The sequence below is a fragment of the Schistocerca americana genome, chromosome 5, assembly GCF_021461395.2.
Source record: "Schistocerca americana isolate TAMUIC-IGC-003095 chromosome 5, iqSchAmer2.1, whole genome shotgun sequence".
NCBI classification, from domain to species: Eukaryota; Metazoa; Arthropoda; class Insecta; order Orthoptera; family Acrididae; genus Schistocerca; species Schistocerca americana.
In genome coordinates, this window is record NC_060123.1 from 558,073,786 (window position 1) to 558,096,453 (window position 22,668).

The window sequence follows — 22,668 nt, forward strand, 5'->3', positions numbered from 1 at the left end:
TGCATGAGGCTTCTTCTAATGAAATGTTATATTGTGTGTGTGTTTGTTTGTTTGCGTGTTTTTTTTCTGGGTAGTTTAGTGTAGTGGAGTGATTTACTATTACGGATGAAAACACCTAATTGATCCTGCAGATCCATCATCATTCCTTTGTCTTCAGTATAGAAAGCACCGAAGCTGAAATCGTTATAGGTACAGAAAGCTGGCTTAAGCCAGAGATAAATTCTGCCGAAATTTTTACAAAGGTACAGACGGTGTTTAGAAAGGATAGATTGCATGCAACCGGTGGTGGAGTGTTCGTCGCTGTTAGTAGTAGTTTATCCTGTAGTGAAGTAGAAGTGGATAGTTCCTGTGAATTATTATGGGTGGAGGTTACACTAAACAACCGAACTAGGTTAATAATTGGCTCCTTTTACCGACCTCCCGACTCAGCAGCATTAGTGGCAGAACAACTGAGAGAAAATTTGGAATACATTTCACATAAATTTTCTCAGCATGTTATAGTCTTAGGTGGAGATTTCAATTTACCAGATATAGACTGGGACACTCAGATGTTTAGGACGGGTGGTAGGGACAGAGCATCGAGTGACATTATACTGAGTGCACTATCCGAAAATTACCTCGAGCAATTAAACAGAGAACCGACTCGTGGAGATAACATCTTGGACCTACTGATAACAAACAGACCCGAACTTTTCGACTCTGTATGTACAGAACAGGGAATCAGTGATCATAAGGCCGTTGCAGCATCCCTGAATATGGAAGTTAATAGGAATTTAATAGAATGCATATTTTAAAATACCTAACATATCAAAACAAAAATTTCTGCTCCGACACTAACAATGTTTAGTGTTTATGGAAAAAGTTCAAGGCAATCGTAAAATGCGTTTTAGACAGGTACGTGCCGAGTAAAACTGTGAGGGACAGGAAAAACCCACCGTGGTACAACAACAAAGTTAGGAAACTACTGCGAAAGCAAAGAGAGCTCCACTCCAAGTTTAAATGCAGCCAAAACCTCTCAGACAAACAGAAGCTAAACGATGTCAAAGTTAGCGTAAGGAGGGCTATGCGTGAAGCGTTCATTGAATTCGAAAGTGAAATTCTATGTACCGACTTGACAGAAAATCCTAGGAAGTTCTGGTCTTACGTTAAATCAATAAGTGGCTCGAAACAGCATATCCAGACACTACGGGATGATGATGGCATTGAAACAGAGGATGACACGCGTAAAGCTGAAATACTAAACACCTTTTTCCAAAGCTGTTTCACAGAGGAAGACCGCACTGCAGTTCCTTCTCTAAATCCTCGCACAAACGAAAAATGGCTGACATCGAAATAAGTGTCCAAGGAATAGAAAAGCAACTGGAATCACTCAATAGAGGAAAGTCCACTGGACCTGACAGGATACCAATTCGATTCTACACAGAGTACGCGAAAGAACTTGCCCCCCCTTCTAACAGCCGTGTACCGCAAGTCTCTAGAGGAACGGAGGGTTCCACCAAATGATTGGAAAAGAGCACAGATAGTCCCAGTCTTCCAGAAGGGTCGTCGAGCAGATGCGCAAAACTATAGACCTATATCTCTTACGTCGATCTCTTGTAGAATTTTAGAACATGTTTTTTGCTCGCGTATCATGTCATTTCTGGAAACCCAGAATCTACTATGTAGGAATCAACATGGATTCCGGAAACAGCGATCGTGTGAGACCCAACTCGCCTTATTTGTTCATGAGACCCAGAAAATATTAGATACAGGCTCCCAGGTAGATGCTATTTTTCTTGACTTCCGGAAGGCGTTCGATACAGTTCCGCACTGTCGCCTGATAAACAAAGTAAGAGCCTACGGAATATCAGACCAGCTGTGTGGCTGGATTGAAGAGTTTTTAGCAAACAGAACACAGCATGTTGTTATCAATGGAGAGACGTCTACAGACGTTAAAGTAACCTCTGGCGTGCCACAGGGTAGTGTTATGGGACCATTGCTTTTCACAATATATATAAATGACTTAGTAGATAGTGTCGGAAGTTCCATGCGGCTTTTCGCGGATGATGCTGTAGTATACAGAGAAGTTGCAGCATTAGAAAATTGTAGCGAAATGCAGGAAGATCTGCAGCGGATAGGCACTTGGTGCAGGGAGTGGCAAGTGACCCTTAACATAGACAAATGTAATGTATTGCGAATACATAGAAAGAAGGATCCTTTATTGTATGATTATATGATAGCGGAACAAACACTGGTAGCAGTTACTTCTGTAAAATATCTGGGAGTATGCGTGCGGAACGATTTGAAGTGGAATGATCATATAAAATTAATTGTTGGTAAAGCGGGTACCAGGTTGAGATTCATTGGGAGAGTGCTTAGAAAATGTAGTCCATCAACAAAGGAGGTGGCTTACAAAACACTCGTTCGACCTATACTTGAGTATTGCTCATCAGTGTGGGATCCGTACCAGATCGGTCTGACGGAGGAGATAGAGAAGATCCAAAGAAGAGCGGCGCGTTTCGTCACAGGGTTATTTGGTAACCGTGATAGCGTAACGGAGATGTTTAGCAAACTCAAGTGGCAGACTCTGCAAGAGAGGCGCTCTGCATCGCGGTGTAGCTTGCTCGCCAGGTTTCGAGAGGGTGCGTTTCTGGATGAGGTATCGAATATATTGCTTCCCCCTACTTATACCTCCCGAGGAGATCACGAATGTAAAATTAGAGAGATTAGAGCGCGCACGGAGGCTTTCAGACAGTCGTTCTTCCCGCGAACCATACGCGACTGGAACAGGAAAGGGAGGTAATGACAGTGGCACGTAAAGTGGCCTCCGCCACACACCGTTGGGTGGCTTGCGGAGTATCAATGTAGATGTAGATGTAGATTTAGAATGTGGACTTTGGTTTTGATGTCTGTAACTGAATGTGTGTTTTGTGCTAGGTGGGCTGTAAAACTTGATTTATATAAATTTCTTAAACAGAATGCTTCGTTGTGGTATTTGTATCAAATTCCAAAGTTTCTTCCTGTTTGTCATGTAGCAGCAGGAGCAAATGTCACAGATTAATTTATATATGCCAGCTTTTCGAAAAGGTGGGTCCGGTGTTTTGGTCTTATGAACTATTTTGTTTTGTACACTATTGTTTGTGTGGAAACTCATTTTGACTTCGTGTGATGTAAACAGTTTTGCAAGTTGATACGAGATATTACCGAGTAAAGGTGTAGAGATATCTTTAGCTTCTTCTGCGATTGAGGACTGGGTTGTTGATGCTGTTTGATTTTTATTTTTTCATCTAATTTGTCATCTATTGATGGGTCATAAGCAATGTTGTGGGCTATTCTTTTGAAAATGTTTGGCGCTTTTGTTTTTACATCAGGTTCAGCATGAATTTTGTTCACACAGTTGAATGCTGATCTAAAAAATTCTAATTTGTGTTATTTATAATTTTGGGATTTATTTGTTGTTATGACAAGTTACGTTTAAACAAGAAAGTTAATTCCATGTTGTGCTTGGTGCCCAACTGTAAAATGTATTTTGTGGTACGTATTATTAAGATTCTCAGCTAAGCTCTCCATTTCAGTGGTTGTCCCATTGTATAGTATCAAGGAACCATCAACATAATGTTTATAATAAATAATTTTATCATTTTCTGTTTTTTTTTTTCCTTAAAAAAATTTGCTTTCAAGATGTAGATGTCAACTAGTAGACCGGTAGGCTCTTATCGATCACACAAAAGCACATACGTGCCAAAAAATTGCCACTTTAAATGTCTGAAAGAATACCATTATAAAGCTTGGTTTGCCGACATCTTACAGAAAATGTGCTTACTTGGTGATCCATTAAGTGGTAAATTTTTAGTTTCCTGGTCAGAGAACTCGTCCAGAAAATACAGTAGCGCTGACAGCGTCTAGGTCGTCATTGTCTGGCAACATCCATTTTATCCTGTCTTCAAGCTTTTACTTTTCTACATACTCTTCCAAGCTCAACCCGTGCTAGAAAAGGAATGGGGTGGAGGGAGGGAAGGGGCGGGGAGCGAGTCACTTAGTATGGAGTTATATGGCAAATCTGGAACATCATCTTGTCAATAACTGCTGTGTGTGCTTGTACAGTTTAACGTCGGGCGTGTTGTGTGGATAAGAACGGAATGGGCCGTATACAAGGTACACGAGGTGGAAGTGGTTTTACAAAAAACACGAAGGCAAGGAAATATTGTGAGTCATTGCAGTGCCGTGAAATATAGAACGCCTGTGTACTGAAGATCACATGTAAATAATGTAGGAGCTAAAAAACTGACCACTGAAGATGTGTTGAAGACAGCGAAACAAGTTTGGTCCAAATAAGCCTTTACATAGTAGCAAAAGACGACGCAACTCCCACATTACTTAAATTTATTTTATACCTGCGTAAATTAGAAAATATAAGTACCGATTCGTCAGAGATTTATGATATATTCTTGCAGATAACGTGTCATTACACTGTTAATTTCGAGATTATTCTGACTCATTAGTGTTTATCTGTTTGTTAGCAGGTGAATCCCCATTTACAAGAGATTTCCCTCAATTCATTTTGGTACAAAGTGTACTTCGAGCACCTCAATACGATATGTTCTGATCCCTTACTTACTGACGTTCGCTGCCTGTGGGAAGTCTGTAACTCCCTGCCTACGAGCTGCGCATAAGAACACACGAACCCGAACTGCAATCACGTAGTTGATATAGCATGTCTCCTCGGAAGATTTTCGGATCGTACCACGTTCTGTTTGTATGGTGCGGTGGACTTTTTTTTTTTTTTTTTTTTTTAATGTAGGAAGTCGGAATACGGCATCTGTGTAAATAATGGTTTCACTTCTTTAATGCTGTCTTTTGGAAGACCATCTACCTCATCTCGCTGTACTGAACGCCTTTGCACCAGTTTAGCTTCACATAATGGTTTATTGATTCTACGAAATTACAACGTTTTACTGCCACGGGATATATTTTTCGTTCCCAAGCAATTTTGCCAGTGACCCATTTCAGGAAGCTCCTTAGTTAATATTCATAAGATTTTTGAATTTAAATACTAGGAAAATTAATCAATATACTTCGAAAAATACTCTTATCGTAGGACATGAAGGCAAATGTGTCCTGGGCAGAATTACGGATGTAAGAGAAGGGATATAGATTTTCGACTTATCTGGCAGCTTCAGAAACATTTAAATCAAAACAGCTTGATACAATCTCGCTTTTTTACTTGTTACTATTAGTACCTACGCTATGTAATACAAAGCCTCCAACCCCATGAATCTTATCCCCCCCAAGAAAAGTTGTTACATGTAAGCTCTTCAGCCATATGGTATTATAATATATTGTTTACTAGCGAATCTTCTGGATTTTGGGCACATGATCAAAGACTTCAGCCTATAAATTGCAAGTGTGCCAACACCTTGCAGCTAAGAGAGCTCACTGCGCTGGGGAAGTTGGGTTAACTAACTCTTTAAAAAATCGCGGCTATCTCAAGATATTTTGGTTCAGATGCCCTTGGAGGTGCCAGATAAGTCAAAAAGTTAGTTCCCTTATTTTTACATTCTAACTCTGCGCAGAACATCCAACCTTTTTGTGCTACGATAGGAGCGTTTTTCTGGTCTCTAGCTTTTAACCTGCCATAATTTTGACGTTAGACCGCCAATGCTTCAGAACCGATGTAGATTTTTGTTGACTCGGGCGACGACTGATCGGATATAGGTAATTTTATTGTCTTTCGAACTCTGTTGGTTAATCGAGGCAACGGATAAAGCTTTCACAAGACAATAGAACTATCATTAACTACATGTATTTTTCTGATTTCTTACAAAATTTGAATCGATTTGGACAAGTCTGAAATATAGAGGTGGCGTGCGTAAAAAAAAAAAACCTCACAAATACGCGTTTATTGCACGTAATATCAGAATGGAACTAGGTTTTTGAAAACAAGTTTTCAATATTATCTTAAAAATGAATTTTTATTTATTTGTTTCACTTCAACCGCTTCCGCGCAATTAATTCACGTAAGAACGAATTTTACATTTTCCTTTAGACCTCGACAACACATAAAGATTATTGGATAAAAAGATTCGTTTTGAATTTGTACTTTTATCTACCTTCGTGCAAGTGTGAACTGATTCGTACAAGTTTAAAGTACAGAATCGGCGCGCTTCAATTTTTTTTTTTTGCTCGTAAAATCCAAACGAAGCAAAATATTTTCAAAGGTTAAAACTTACGTTACACCAAAGTCCGATGTACCAGTGGACCAAATTTGAACCACCAGTCTCGCTCCAGTCCGGAGTTATTTAAGGATGACTATTTTGGCACGTAAGTGCCGTACGAGGATGACTGCTTTTGCACGTAAAATCTTAACGGTGCGCGTACAAATGGTGCCATTACCTGAGCATGGATACCGATTCGCACAGTTTGCCTGGGCGCCAGCTCCATTTGCTTAATATACTGTAACATAAATACAGTAAGACAGATGTTCGAATGGCTGTACAAATGGCCGCTAGTCCTAGATAAACCAAAAACTTTTTACTTCGTATTCCTAGATCACATTTCAGCCGACCACCAAGACCCCCAACACTGCGATTTTGCGCGCGGCCTTTTCATGCATAGTTGTCACAGCGCCTCTACGCTGTAACTGTGTGAAACTGTGAGCTTACCCATTTTGGAACACTCGCGCGCTATAAATGCACATTTTACGATTGCTTTCAGCGTCATTTGGAACGTCCCATCGCATGTCAACGACAAGTCCCATGAAAGCTATTTCATTCTCGTTGCAGTGCTGTGAAGGTCACAGTGTTTTCCTCCACGGTGTGGGCAAGGCCAACTACAAGGAAAAAGATGCGCCTGTTACGACACGCCGTCAATCGCGCCAATGCTGACTCATAGAGTCTCCGAGCAACTCGCCAACGTGCTCATTGCTGTTGCTAAACACATTTACGCGTGCTGCAAGATTATCCAGGAATTGGGTCTGTTCCAGATGTTTCCAGCAGCCAGGCTCCTCGGTCGGGCAGTGTTCTAGCCTGCAGACTGTGGCGCCCTGGCGGCTGTCCAGCTCGGCGCGTGACGTGACCGGGGCGGCTTAAGCGACGCCTAATGATCGCAGCGACCTCTGCTGGCCTCTGCGCCAAGCCACGCGCCGCAGCGCGACGCTGGTCGGATGCCCCACGCCTCCCCTCCACCCGAAGATCACCGCTGGTTTTCCTCCCAGCCCACTGACGCTTCTTACGGCACCCATTTTATGCTACCAACTAGTATCAGTTGTTAGAAGAGCCGAAGGCCATGGAACGGAAGCAGGAGTTGAGAAGGAAATGAGAAATCTGTAGCTCACAAAGGGAGCGACGACGTTCGGATCAAGAATTTACTTCAAACTTTCGTTAACTTTTAATAGCGCATAAGGACAACGTAACTTGGAAGCTCTAACATGAAAATCACAACAGAAATTGTACACGTCTATGATGTACTGGAGCGTTGCAACCCTGAGCACGAGCTTGCAGCGATCATGTGGTTAGCGTACAAGCACCGTAATCGGTGATCGCTGGATTCAATCCTGCTCGCATGTACAGGGTGGTCCATTAATCGTGACCGGGCCAAATATCTCTCGACATAAGCGTCAAACGAAAAAACTACAAAGAACGAATCTTGTCTAGCTTGAAGGGGGAAACCAGATGGCGCTATCGTTGGCCCGCTAGACAGCGCTGCCATAGGTCTAACGGATATCAACAGCGTTTTTTTAAAATAGGAGCCCCGATTTTTTTATAACATGTTCGTTTAGTACGTAAAGAAATATGAATGTTTTAGTTGGACCACTTTTTTCGCTTTGTGATTGATGGCGCTGTAATAGTCACAAACATATGGCTCACAATTTTAGACGAACCGTTGGTAACAGGTAGGTTTTTTAAATTAAAATACAGAACGTAGGTACGTTTGAACATTTTGTTTCGGTTGTTCCAATGTGATACATGTACCTTTGTGAACTTATCATTTCTGAGAACACTGAGCGAGGTGGCGCAGTGGTTAGCACACTGGACTCGCATTCGGGAGGACGACGGTTCAATCCCGTCTCCGGCCATCCTGATTTAGGTTTTCCGTGATTTCCCTAAATCGCTTCAGGCAAATGCCGGGATGGTTCCTTTGAAAGGGCACGGCCGATTTCCTTCCCCATCCTTCCTTTACCCGAGCTTGCGCTCCGTCTCTAATGACCTCGTTGTCGATGGGACGTTAAACACTAATCTCCTCCTCCTCTGAGAACGCATGCTGTTACAGCGTGATTATCTGTAAATACCACATTAATGCAATAAACGCTCAAAATGATGTCCGTCAACCTCAATGCATTTGGCAATACGTGTAACGACATTCCTCTCAACAGCGAGTAGTTCGCCTTCCGTAACGTTCCCACGTGCATTGACAATGCGCTGACGCATGTTGTCAGGCGTTGTCGGTGGATCACGATAGCATATATCCTTCAACTTTCCCCACAGAAAGAAATCCGGGGACGTCAGATCCGGTGAACGTGCGGGCCATGGTATGGTGCTTCGACGACCAATCCACCTGTCATGAAATACGCTATTCAATACCGCTTCAACCGCACGCGAGCTATGTGTCGGACATCCATCATGTTGGAAGTACATCGCCATTCTGTCGTGCAGTGAAACACCTTGTAGTAACATTGGTAGAACATTACGTAGGACTGGTGCAGCATACATTGCACCATTTAGATTGCCATCGATAAAACGGGGGCCAATTATCCTTCCTCCCATAACGCCATACCAAGGTCGCTGATGTCCCACTTGTTGCAGCCATCGTGGATTTTCCGTTGCTCAATAGTGCATATTATGCCGGTTTACGTAACCGCTGTTGGTGAATGACGCTTCGTCGCTAAATAGAACGCGTGCAAAAAATTTGTCATTGCCCCGTAATTCCTCTTGTGCCCAGTGGCAGAACTGTACACGACGTTCAAAGTCGTCGCCATGCAATTCCTGGTGCATAGAAATATGGTACGGGTGCAATCGATGTTGATGTAGCATTCTCAACACCGACGTTTTTTAAATTCCCGATTCTCGCGCAGTTTGTCTGCTACTGATGTGCGGATTAGCCGCGACAGCAGCTAAAACACGTACTTGGGCATCATCATTTGTTGCAGGTCGTGGTTGATGTTTCACATGTGGCTGAACACTTCCTGTTCCCTTAAATAACGTAACTATCCGGCGAACAGTCTGGACACTTGGATGATGTCGTCCAGGATATCGAGCAGCATACATAGCACAAGCCCGTTGGGCATTTTGAACATAATATCCATACATCAACGCGATATCGACCTTTTCCCCAATTGGTAAACGGTCCATTTTAACACAAGTAATGTTTATCACGAAGCAAATACCGTCCACACTGGCGGAATGTTACGTGATACCACGTACTTATACGTTTGTGACTATTACAGCGCCATCTGTCATAAATCGAAAAAAGTGGTCCAACTAAAACATTCATATTTCTTTACGTCCTACACGAATATGTAATAAAAAATGGGGGTTCCCATTTTAAAAAACTCAGTTGTTATCCGTTTGACCTATGGCAGCGTCATCTAGCAGGCCAACCATAGCGCCATTGGTTTCCCCCCTTCAAGCTAGACAAGTTTCGTTCTTTGTAGTTTTTTTGTTTGACGCTTATTTCGTGAGATATTTGGCCTGGTCACGATCAATGGACCACCCTGTATATATTCCAGTCGTATTGACCAACTAGGATCACGTTGAAAACTTCGGTTCCTCTTCTTCCTTTGTTGTTGTTTCCTATTTTTCCAGTATTTCCCTCATTTTCCCCCCATGAAGCCTCTTCCTTTCTTCTCTCCATGTTGTTCCCGATTTTGTATTTCTCCTGCTCTGAAAGCCTTCCAAATTTAGTTTTTTTATTTTTAAAACTGTTTCTTTCTGCTATTTGTGATTCTTTGATGTTTTTTTTCTAGCTCACCTTTTTTTTCTATATTACTCATATTATTTCAAACATATTACACTTGAAAGGTAATTTGATGAAAAGATACATACATGTACATGAACGTTTATTGATTTTCCTTTGTTATTTCGCTGTTTACTAATTTTTATTATTATAACAAATATTATCCGACTTTCTATATAGGCAACTCAAAAACTCTATCAAGCGCTTTCAAACTTATTCTTATTTGTTTGACAACGAGCGAGAAAATGCTTCTCGTGATGGTGCTATTAAAATACACTGAAGCGCAAAAGAAACTGGTATAGGCATGCGTATTCCAATAGAGAGAGATGTAAACAGGCAGAATACGGCGCTGCGGTCGGCAACCCTTACATAAGACAGTAAGTGCGTGGCGCAGTTGTTAGATCGGTTACTGCTGCTACACTGGCAGGTTACCGATATTTAAGTGAGTTTGAATGTGGTGTTATAGTCGGCACAGGAGCGATGGGACGCAGCGCCTCCGAAGTAGCGATGAAGTGGGGATTTTCCCTTACGATCATTTCACGAGAGTATCGTGAATATCAGGAATCCGGTGAAGCATCAAATCTCCGACACCGCTGCGGCCGGAAAAAGATTTTGCAAGAAAGAGACCAATGACGACTCAAGAGAATCGTTCAAAGTGACAGAAGTGCAACCCATTCGCCGATTGCTGCAGATTTCAATACTGGGCCATCAACAAGTGTCAGCGTGCGAACCATTCAACGGAACATCATTGATATGGGCTTTCGGAGCCGAAAGCCCACTCGTGTACCCTTGATGACTGCACGACAGAAAGCCTTACGCCTCGCCTGGACCCGTGAAAACCGACATTGACCTGTTGATGACTGGAAACATGTTGCTTGGTCGGACGAGTCTCGTTTCAAATAATATCGAGCGGATGAACGTGTAAGGGTATGGAGACAACTACATGAATCAATGGACCCTGTATCTCGGTAGAGGACTACTGAAGCTGGTATAGGGTCTGTAACGATGTGGAGCGTGTGCAGTTGGAGTGGTATGGGACCCCTGATACGTCTACATACGACTTTGACAGCTGACACGTACGTAAGCATCCTATCTGATCATGTGCATCCATTCATGCGCATTGTGAATTCCGACGGAGATCGGCCAATTCCAGCAAGACAATACGACACCCTACACGTCCAGAATTGCTACAGAGTGGCTGCAGGAATACTCTTCTGAGTTTAAACACTTCCTCTGCCCACCAAGCTCCCGAGACATGATCATTATTGAGCTTATCTGCCTTGCAACGTGCTTTTCAGAAGAGATGTCCACCTCTCGTACTCTTATGGCTTTATGGACAGCCCTGCGGGATTCATGGTGTCAGTTCCCTCCAGCACTACTTCAGACATTAGTCGAGTCTATGCCTCGTCGTTTTGCGGCACTTCTGCGTGCTCGCGGAGGTCCTACACGATATTGGGCAGGTGTACCAGTTTTCTTGTTTCTTCAGTGTACATTTTCTTGTAAATCGCTAATTTTCGGCACCGACATTTACGAAAATGTTGCGTTACGCATAATTTGCATCCAGATTGATGGGAGAAAGAGAAATTTTTCAAAAGGTCAACAAATTTGAAGATTCCTTGCGCGTGCGGAAAAGCTGCATTAGTTGGAGGTAGTAGATACCGATACCGTTTTAATTTATGTTTTCCGTGTCTGTATCAAAATTGCAGCTTGTAATGTCGAAAGCACATGCGACGAATAATCGCAAATGACCCTCAAACTCTGGCATATCGTAACTCATTGTGTTGGTTGCTGAATTTCTTTACTCTTTTGGTGATGGATGTTTGAGTTGGGCTTTCCAAGCCTGTACCTTGAAACCTGTGTTTGCAGATCGAAGAGTCCAGGTACAAAGCAGTTCTCGGTATCTTACCTGATTGCAACTATATGTGATTTGGGAAATTCTGACAGGTATACATTTTCACGCAATCCTTATGCATTGGGTTGTTTACTTGTTGATTGTTATAAATATAATATTTATTGTGATGATAAAAACTAACAAACGACTAAATGACATAGGAAATTCAATAAAAGTTCATGCAAATACATGTGTCTTTTCATCATATTACCTTTCAGATGTAATATATATGAAATAATACAAGTAGTGCTGAACAAAAAGGTAAATTAAAAAAATGAACGGGACTTGACACACCGATCTACCGATTGCTGAGCTTGAACGCTAACCACATGACCGCTGGCAGCTCGATCTTTCAGACACCTCCTGAAAAATGTATCCAACCGAGTTGAAACCGTCGTAAAGGTGAAGCGTGGTCGCACCCCATATTAATGTCCTCTAAGAGGCGTCCGGATACTTTTGATCAGATAATGTACTTTCAACAGGCAGTGAGAAAAACCAAGGAGAAATTTGTAAAAAGACGACAAACGGTTCAGACAATAAGAGAATAGAAGCTTCGGAAAAGTGGTACAGGAGGGTGGTGCAGATTAAATGGGTACATGAGGCAGCTAAGGCTGGCCATCCACTGGTTCAAATGGCTCCGAGCACTATGGGACTTAACATCTGAGGTCATCAGTCCCCTAGAACTTAGAACTACTTAAACTTAACTAACCTAAGGACATCACACACACCCATGCCCGAGGCAGGATTCGAACCTGTGACCGTAGCAGTCCCGCGGTTCCGGACTGAAGCGCCTAGAACCGCACGGCCACCCCGGGCCATCCACTGGACTCTAGATCAAGCGGCTAAGAAAATACGTGATTACGAGTGGCCTAAGTCGTACGACTGTAGGTGATAGGTACCATCCACTACAAGCAACTTCACGAGATTGTCAGTTTTCGTCTGGGGTCTTTAGGCAAGTAATCAAAACAAGATTATAAATCGCTCATTAAAAAAAAAAAAAAAAAAAAAGGTTGCATGAGCCATTTGCAGCCAGAACTGTACGTCTTACCACAACCGACACGTGAATCATCATCTATTCACAGTCTAAGAGGGGTACTTTGATAACGCGAAGTAGTAAATTACCGGTATAGTAGGACCAAAAAAACATCAAAGACAACAAAATATTGCCATCGTCGTAATGAGTACATCTTTAGGCAATATGATATCTGCAAGAGAAGTAACCATAATTTTGTAAGGCGGCAAAGTAAAAAACCAGAAGGAAAGTTACATGACTATCATTTCTTAATCAGACCACCTCTCCGTTAAAGAATAATCTTTCTGCACAAAATTAGAAGCCTACTTTAAATTATGCTTGGCAAAAGGCAGGTAATGACACTGACACACCAAAATCACTGTCTGAAATTGTAATTAGCGTTGCTTTTGACATTGGACGGCTTAAATGCAGAAGCGATGTTGAGTGTGAAAAGAAAATTTCAATCAGATATGTATACTGTTCTTTTCCACTGCGCTTTGACCACCTGATTGAAATCTCGCACCTGCACTTTGAAGACTGAATAGATGTGCGACATTATCAGGTACAAGGGTAAAAAGTCTCCCTTTCAAATGTTGATTTGATGTCCATGTTGTGTAGCTTCAAATAATTGAACAAGTAGAACGAGTTGAGAATTAGTGTTTCTTGTTAAGGAGATAATTATATTTATTTCGTTTTTTGAATTGTTTCCGTAGTCTGCAGTTGTTGTATTCTTCCCTGAGATATTCCTTTCGAGCTACATACGGCGCCGAGAGCAGTCAGCCTGCCCGGCTGTGATGTCATCACAAGTAGCAGCAGAGAGGCCCCGCGCCGTGCGCAGCTCCCATGGAATACCGAAGACCGGAACGTAGTGCTGACAAGAACGTCAACGGGAAACTCAATTGTTTCCCGTGGGAGAACAAGACTAGTCAGTCCTGCTTGTTTCTATTTGTCTATGTTTGTTAGGGAATAACATGATGTTATTCTGTGTCTGAGGAATGGTGCTCTTCCTTTAGTAGAATAGCGGAATGCAAGGCAAAACAAAAAAGGATGTTGTTGAGAGTTAGTCGACGTTGGCTCCACCGAAGACGCAAGATAGTCGAAGACCCTTTCACAAGTCAGTGGAAAAAGTTTGTTATTCATACAGCGTATTTCTTATAAGGGGAGGGCAGTAAGTCATGACATATGTGTGCTTTTAGATTTGTCATATCGATATTTCGTTTGTTAACGTCACAGAGTTCCTCTTTCTGTGTTCATTCAAATGTTCCTCGCGATAGGACGCGCAGTTTTGCATACGAATGGCTCATACCACTGCTTTTGCGATGAGCGATTTATATTCTAAGCATATTTTCGTACGGTCGTCAGCGTTCCAGGTCACACACTCCACTTGTCAGTGGATGGTGTGGATGTTACTTTTTGTTTGGACACTGCATACCTAACGAGCTGTCTGATGCAAACTGGTAAAAGAAAGCGTTAGGTTTTGGATGAACTTAACACTACTTAAACCACATCATTGGGAGAATCCTATCACCTGCACGAGGCTTTGGAGACCAGAAGTACTTTATTTATTACTGGATGCGTCTCGTAGAAAACCCGAACAATGCTCGCAACATGTTCAGGAATTATAAACATTACTTCTTCATAGTATTGTATGGCCTTGGTTGCAAATTGGTCACTATTGACAAGAGCGCGTTCGATAAGGAGAGCACACAGTCACATTGCGTAGATGAAATATTAGGAAGTACCGTATGTTCTTTTTGGGAATGAAGCGTGTCCTTTTAAAGCATTCCTAGTGACCCATTTCCTGCATCACAACTTGGACTATCAAAAACTTTATTTAACACACGACTTATGGCGGTGTGCCTATCGGTGGGTACGGGGGAGGGGGAATGGTAGATGGAGACCAAGGCTTGACTGTAGTCAGCAGGTTCAAAGAGATGAAAGTTGCGGAAGTTATGTAGAGATGATCAGCTTTGTACAGGATAAACTAGTGAGGAGAATTGCATCAGATCAGTCTTCATACTGAAGTCCACAACAACATTTCATGGTGGTTTTATCTCACCCTTGGCCGAAATCTGACACTTGAGGTACACAGAGACAGCCAATTGAGTTTCCGGTGAATGAAAAAAAACTGCGTCGCGAGAATTTAACTGGATAGTACAGCCGTAAATCCCTCGCCTCCCCTCCCCCCTCCCCCTCCCCCCCGTAGAAAGCAAAGTTATTAAATAAATTCATTTTATGTATTATGGTTTCGCATGCACTACTAAAGTTGCTGGTATCGAAGCATCGGACCTGTCTCTTGCCACGCAGGCATAAAAGACACTAATTCTTTCACACAATTATGATCTGTTTGTTCTGCAAAGAGGACTGCCTGATGGCTGTGTAATGGCTTGTAGATTAATTTGCTACTGCCTGCAATCTCTTCTCTGTGTACGTGAATGTAAAGAAGGCTGTGAATGTGGCACAATGAGGCACGAACCTGTCTGCCAAAAGAATGTATTGTGCTTGTTGAATGTGGTCAACAAATACTGCCACCTCGGCTGGCTAGTGCGGGAAGATCTCACGCTGGATGACGCGATAGACACGAGAGAACAAAAAGCAGCCAGCACTTTCGCGAAACTCCACACAAGAGTACGGGGCAAGAAACACTTTGCGATGACCAAAAATATACTCATTTATCAATCATGTGTGCTGAATACCCACTTGTTTGGAGCAGATACTTTGACATTATTTGCTAAACACGAACTTAACTCTTTAAACTGCGCTGCTTACGAAATATTTTGGACATAATATGGAGGGACCATATGGGAAATAAGACGCTCTCAAGGAACATCGCCTGCGGTGGTTAGGACACTTAAATCATATACGCCAGTCCCTTCTTCCCCACCTACTCAGAGAGACAGCAGTTACCAAGAAACCACTAGGAGCACCTGCACTGCACTTTCACTGAGCTGACAAAAATCATGAGATAACTCCTTTTGTCCAGCGTAGTGTAGCACGGGTAGGAATGGACTCAACAATTCGTCGGAAGTCCCCTGCAGAAATATTGAGCCATGCTGTCTCTATATCCGTCAATTGCGAAAGTGTTGCGGTGCAAGATTTTGTGTACGAACTGACTCTCGATTATGTTCCATAAATGTTCGATGGGGTTTATATCGGGCGATCTGGGTGGCCAAATCTTTCGCTCTAATTGTCCAAATGTTCTTCAAACAAGTCACGAACAACTGGGACCCGGTGACATGGCGTATTGTCACCCATAAAAATTGCTTCGTTGTTTGGGAACATGAAGTCAGTGAATGGCTGCAAATGGTTTCCAAGTAGCCGAACACAATCATTTCTAGTCATTGATCAGTTTAGTTTGACTAGAGGACACAGTTCATTTCACTCAAACGCAGCCTAAGCCACTGTAGAGCCACCACCAGCTTGCGCAGTGCCTTGTTGGCAACTTGCGGCCATGGCTTCGTGGGGTCTGCGCCATACTGGAACCCCACTATCAGCTCTTACCAGCTGACACAGGGAATTATCTGACCAGGCCACGGTTTTCCAGTTAACTAGCGTCCATCCGATATAGTCAGGAGCCCAGGAGAGAGACTGCAGTCGTTGTCGCAGAGGCACTCGCGTCGGTCTTCTGCTGCCAAAGCCCATTATCACCATATTTTGCCGCACTGTTCTAACGGATACGTTCGTCGTACGTCCCACATTCATTTCAGTGGTTATTTCAAGTAGTGTTGCTTGTCTGTTATCACTGACAACTCTACGCAAATGCTGCTGCTCTCGGTCGTTAAGAGACGTCTGTCGGTTGCGTTGTCTGTTGTGAGAGGTAATGTCCAAAATTTGGTACTCTCAGCACACTCTTAGCACCTGGGATCTCGGAATATTGAATTCCCTAACATTTTCCGAAATGGAATGTCCCATGCTTCTAGCTTTAAGTGCCATTCCGCGTTCAAAGCCTGTTAATTCCCGTCGTTCGGCCGTAATTACGTCGGAAACCTTTTCACATGCATCACCTGAGTACAAATCACAGCTTCGCCAAATCACTGCCTTTTTTATACCGTGTGTACGCGAGACTACCGCCATCTGCTGTTGTGTATATCGCTGTCCCATGATTTTTGTCAGCTCATTGTAATTTAATTTGAAATCCAACTACCAGCCTTGTCCGACTGCATCTGCCCTATTCAGATGTTGTTTACTGTGTGATTACCTAGAGCAGCCTCGACAAATAAGACGGTTGTATTTTGGCACAGTGGAACTCGTCAGTTATCATTTGGTTTGAAAGTGAATGTCAAGCATTGTTGTGTATGCTTGACAAGAGTATCTGTAGACTGATATGACGGAGACAGTTTTATACAACTGCAGCCGGCGAGAGATATATTTTTGTCGCCTTATCAGCTCTTCGCGGAATCGTGAAAATGGCGAGGGAGAGATGGTAATACGAAGCTGCGAGCGAGACAGCGGAAGCCTCGCTGCGATGTGTGCGCCACGTAGCGGTGTCCTCAGCCGAGCGGCGCCAGCTGTTGCCATCCTAGTCACGTATTCCTATATATTATTATCGTCTTAAGTTTTGCTTTTCCCATCGCGTATAATGTTTTTTTAACAAAGTTCGGGTCCAACTACTTGGCGAAACATTTTCGGCGATAACTTTGCTAACAGGGCTAAATAACGAATAAATCACTATATATTTTAAGAAAAATCTCGACGAAATGTTTGGAAGCACTGAAGATGATCTGTTGTTTGTCGTCTAGTACTTACGTATGAAAGCTGAGTTGTATGGTGGCTCGTTGGTCTAGGGGTATGATTCTCGCTTAGGGTGCGAGAGGTCCCGGGTTCAAATCCCGGACGAGCCCTACTATTTTAATTTATAATAAGAATTCCCAATAAACTAACTATTGTAAAATACTTATTAATTCACCTGTTTTTCTACTATTTGCCGAAATGTATTGATGCATATAAATGAAATATTGCGTAATGTAGCATTAGAGATAAGACTACAGAGGCTTTACTGATCAGATTTTTCAGATCAATTAAACCTTAGCCTAGTTTATTAGGAAACGCATATCTTTCGAACTCTGATATGAGAAGCAAAATGTGGGTATAACCTGCATTAAAGATATTTTTCCCGTTGTCTATACTTCGTTTCCTTCTCTGGAAGGGCTAGCTCATTTCATTTTAACATGCTTATGTCTTTTACTAGTTGATGTCGCCAGACGCTAGCCGTACACGCTTCTTTGTTCCAGAATACATCTTTATTCAAACCGTAAATGAGTGCAGTGAACGGCAGTGAAATACGTCGACAGTCCCACCTACGATAATGAGTTATGAATAATTTAGTATCCTTATTTTTACTTAACGAATTCTTACGCAGTGATGGACTCTCGTGCGGTATCTTCAGTGGTATTGGCGTGACTTACTGTATCATGGTTAGGGTCACTGAGAATGACAACCAACTGGCTTATACCTTCCAATGCTCTTCACTGGGTATGAGCGTGGGAATTAACCTTATGGCTTAAATCTACGCCACAGCAACGTAATAGTGGGATGAGACGTCCGCAGTAACAGCACTCAGTTACGAATGTATCATGACTGTATTCTCCGTTCGCCTCTTTTCATCTTGGTTCTTTCGTATTAGCTCTTGCCATGAAGATTTGACAGGCAATGGCATCAAGCTTTGCCACTGAACGTGCTGCACTCGAACCTGTATAAGCGTAACTCCAAGAGACGAGGCATATTTCTCACTTTTAGAAGTACACGGGTACAGAAGTCGATCCTCTCACATGGAGGTTTTCCTTAACATAGGCCTACCAGATTATCTCTCTTGGGAGGTTTGAGAAAAGAGCAGGTACAGAATAGGGAATACTCATGACATTTAGAAAGTTGTAATTAAGTAAAAATATACATGGTCCGCGACGGTATCCGGATGCCCAGAATCTCGGAAGAACTGTGTTCCCTGACCGATCGATTTAGTTACATTGCACGGAAAAAACTCCTGTAATATTACTACCTTGTAGGATGAATGGATGAACCACGATCGATTAAAAATTTAATCGTTATTTGCGAAAACCAACAAATCAAGGCACTGGAGCTAACGGACACCCTTAAAAGGGTCTCATTGATACTGCTGTTGATTCATCGTTAACTATACGGACGACGTACGAACAGTATAAACCTCCATTAAGTTCACGGCCAGAAAAACGAAAGACAGGATTCTGAAACTCAAAAACGCAATGACACTAGGAACATGCCAAATGAGGATGAAATAATTTGGGGAAGATAAGAAGAATAAGAAAACTGAAAGTAACTAATTGCAGTACGTACTTTTTAAAGGGTCTGCAATTTTTATTTAAAAGTATTGTGTGCAATAGTACACTTTCTTAAGGAAGCGTTTCAGCTTCCTTAGTTTTTTCTATTTGGTAGTCTGAAAGTGTTTTTCAGGTTCAAATATTTGTAAAAACTTGACAGCATCTGACGAAATTAAAAAAAAAGAAAAGAAAAAGAGAGATGTGTGGACTGTGCGAGCACGCGATATTTGTTACTTGTTGTCTGAAGCATTAGCCTCATCAATAGAAACAATAACAGTACGACTTAGAAGGGCCGTTTGTCATTTTTTCATGCATGTGTCAATGTCACATTCTTCTGTGATCACTCCACAGAAGGCAGCGAAACAGGAGGGATAAGCAGCGTTCACTGCTTTGTATTGCGTTCATATTTCGTCGAATGGTTTTGAACGGACTCTTGTGGTTGCACCCTGTACACCAGGGCAAACACTGCAGTCGCATTGCACTCCGAAGGGGTGCTATCACTTTCAGTGGGGTTTCTGGCACATGATGTCCATCGAGAAGGGATAAATAGTCTGACGGGTGTCAGCTATGTAAAGGTTGTCAAGAAAATTGGCCTGTTGCACATCCCACTGCGGAACGTCGTTTTCGACCGCGAAATGTGTGGGAATCAACGCCTCAAGGAAGAGGTGAATTCGATGACGCCCTTTATGTTACCCTTAAACTCTTTTCGCCTCGACGAACAACTACTTTCGACATGTTGAATCATTCACAAAATAAAAGGAGTGCAAGTTTTAAGAGTTACACCGTGCACATATAACGCGTACCAACTTCACGCACCGCGAAAAGCATGTCAAAGCAAACGTGAAAAATTACCAAAAGCACGAAGGCAGTAGCAGTAAGACGTCTACAACATCGCTCCCAGCGGCCCAGATCTTCTCCGCAAGACGTCCGGCCCGTGATTTATGGCGAGAGAGGATGCACGTTCCGGCATCCTAAACAGGACTTCCCGCGAGCTCAGCGACATGCATCTCCACGTATGCGCACGGCGCATCCGTCCTTGACGGTCGCAGAGAAAGTGGAACCTGTGCATGACCGACCGCGCGCCAGGACGTGTTGATGCCAGCGGCGGTAATGTCCCTATATATAGCGCAGACCTCATCAGGTCCCAGTCATTAACGCCGACTGCCCGGCCGTGGGCCACGTGCTGACCTAAGCGTCCCGTGTTTTTTATGGACCAAAATTACGAAACACAGCTTACTTTCGCAGTTTCGATGACAGACCCTGTTTCTCGGGAACGTGAAGTAACTGTGTCATTTGTGAGCGCTCTCATGAATATAACTACAAACAGCGGTCGGAAATTGCTGAATAGTTCCAAATGACAGTATTTTTCTTCTCGTGAATGATGTGAACTACGAATTTTCACGACCGTTGTCCTAAAGTATACCAACGGCTTTTCGTAGACGTCACGTCATTTAACACTGTGAACACGGTGTTGCAAGCACTTGAACCAGTTCTGTGCCCTCGTGTCGAAAGTATGAAGACGTCATACAGTCGCATCACTTTCAGAGCCTCCAATTCGGTAAAGTCGTTAATAACCAGGTGTCACAACTGTTCTAAAACCGTTGTTCCACGAATTTTCTCGCTTTGTCGACCCTCGTCGTGTAATGGTGTTATATAACAGGCAATAGGAGTATATTAGAAACTTGGTTGGAGAGAACTCGGGAAGTGAGAAAATCTTCTGAGACTAACCGCGAAATCCCGTCATTTCACTTCCTACAATCTCTTTAAGTCAGACCACCTAACCCTTCTCCTCTGAAAGAAGGAAAGAACTCGGGGAAATGCAAGCCACATTACCCGGAATTTTAATGCCAAACGTTACGACAACCTGCGTGAAAGCTTGTTGGTTCTCCTCTGGAACGCAATATAGCGGCGATTCTGCGTGGCACGGATTCGGTACGTTCTTATGAGGTTTCCGGTGGTTTATGGGCGCGAAGATGTTGCCCAATAGATCGTGCGAGTTTGGTTACGAAAACATAAACGCAAGTTCACTAAAAAGCTCCTCAAGCCACTGCAGCACGATTTTGGTCTTGTGTTAAGGACAGTTATGCTACTGGAGGATACCATTGCTGTCGTGGCAGACGTCAAGCGTGAAACGATACGTGTGGTGTGCAATAACGTTCCCGTTGTCCACAGCTGTTATGATGATAGTGTGTTACTATCACAGGTCCCACGGAAGTCCACCTGAATGTTACCCGTAGCATAATGCTGTACCCACCGGCCTTCGTCCGTGGCGCGAAAAATGTTTCTTGTGGCCGTTCGCTTGAACTATGGCGCATCCGGACACGATCATCGAGCTGGTGTAAAACGAAACCTGATTCGTCAAGTCAGGTGAGACTTATCCACTGATCCACGGTCCATTCTCGGGATGTACAGTGCTTATTTCAGGTGCTTTAGTGTCATTGCATAAAATTACGAATTTCGATAAATCACGGGTTTGGTTATTTGCACATAACGTGGGAAATGAGATGTGCTGTGCTTTTTCTGAAAAATCAATGCGACTGCAGTTTTTGCTCTGGCGTCCGTTCAAAACCATTCGACGAAATATGAACACAATCCAAAGCAGTGAACGGTGCTTATCCCTCCTGTTTAGCTGCCTTCTGTGGAGTGATCACAGAAGGATGTGACGTTGACACATGCATAAGTAAAATGGCAAAGGGCCCTTCTAAGACATCCCACTTCGGCAACATCTTCGGTGTCACCCACCTGCCTTTATTGAGCACATTAAAAATTTACCTACACAGAAGAGCGAAAGTAACTGGTACACCTGCCTAATATCGCCACGAGCACGCAGAACTGCCGCACCACGACGTGGCATGGACTCGACTAATGTCTGAAGTATTGCTGGAGAGAACTGACACCATGAATCCTGCAGGGCTGTCCATAAATCTGCAAGAGTACGAGGAGATGAAGATTTCTTCTGAAAACCACGTTGCAAGGCATCCCAGATATTCTCAGTAATGTTCATGTCTGGGGAGCTTGGTGGGCAGCGGAATTGTTTAAACACAGAAGAGTGTTCCTGGAGCCACTCCGTAGCCACTCTGGACGTTGGTGTGTCGCATTATCCTGCTGCAATTTTCCAAGTCCGTCGGAATGCACAACGCACTTGAATGGATGCAGATGATCAGATATGATGCTTAAGTACATGTCACCTGTCAGAGTCGTATCTAGACGTATCAAGGATCCCATATCACTACAACTGTACACGCTCCACATCATTACGGAGCCTACACCAGCTTGAACAGTCCCCTGCTGAGATGTAGGGTCCATGGATTCATGCGGTTGTCTCCATACCGTACACGTCCATCCGCTCGATACAATTTGAAGCGCGACTCGTCCGACCAGGCAACCTGTTTCCAGTCATCAACAGTTCAGTGTCGGTGTTGACGGGACCAGGCGAGGCGTAAAGCTTTGTGTAGTGCAGTCGTCAAGGGTAAACGAGTGGGCCTTCGGCTCCGAAAGCCCATATCGATGATGCTTCGTTGAATGGTTCACACGCTGACACT

At 43.2% G+C, this 22,668-nt stretch overlaps 1 protein-coding gene and 1 non-coding gene across 2 annotated transcripts in view; both read left to right on the forward strand.

Moving 5' to 3' along the window:
• The window catches only part of LOC124615493, a 368,325-nt gene that overhangs the window by 293,357 nt on the left and 52,300 nt on the right, over positions 1-22,668 (forward strand). The window lies entirely within an intron of this gene.
• Trnap-agg lies at positions 17,603-17,674 on the forward strand. Its single transcript has one exon. It is a non-coding gene; the product is annotated as a tRNA-Pro (tRNA).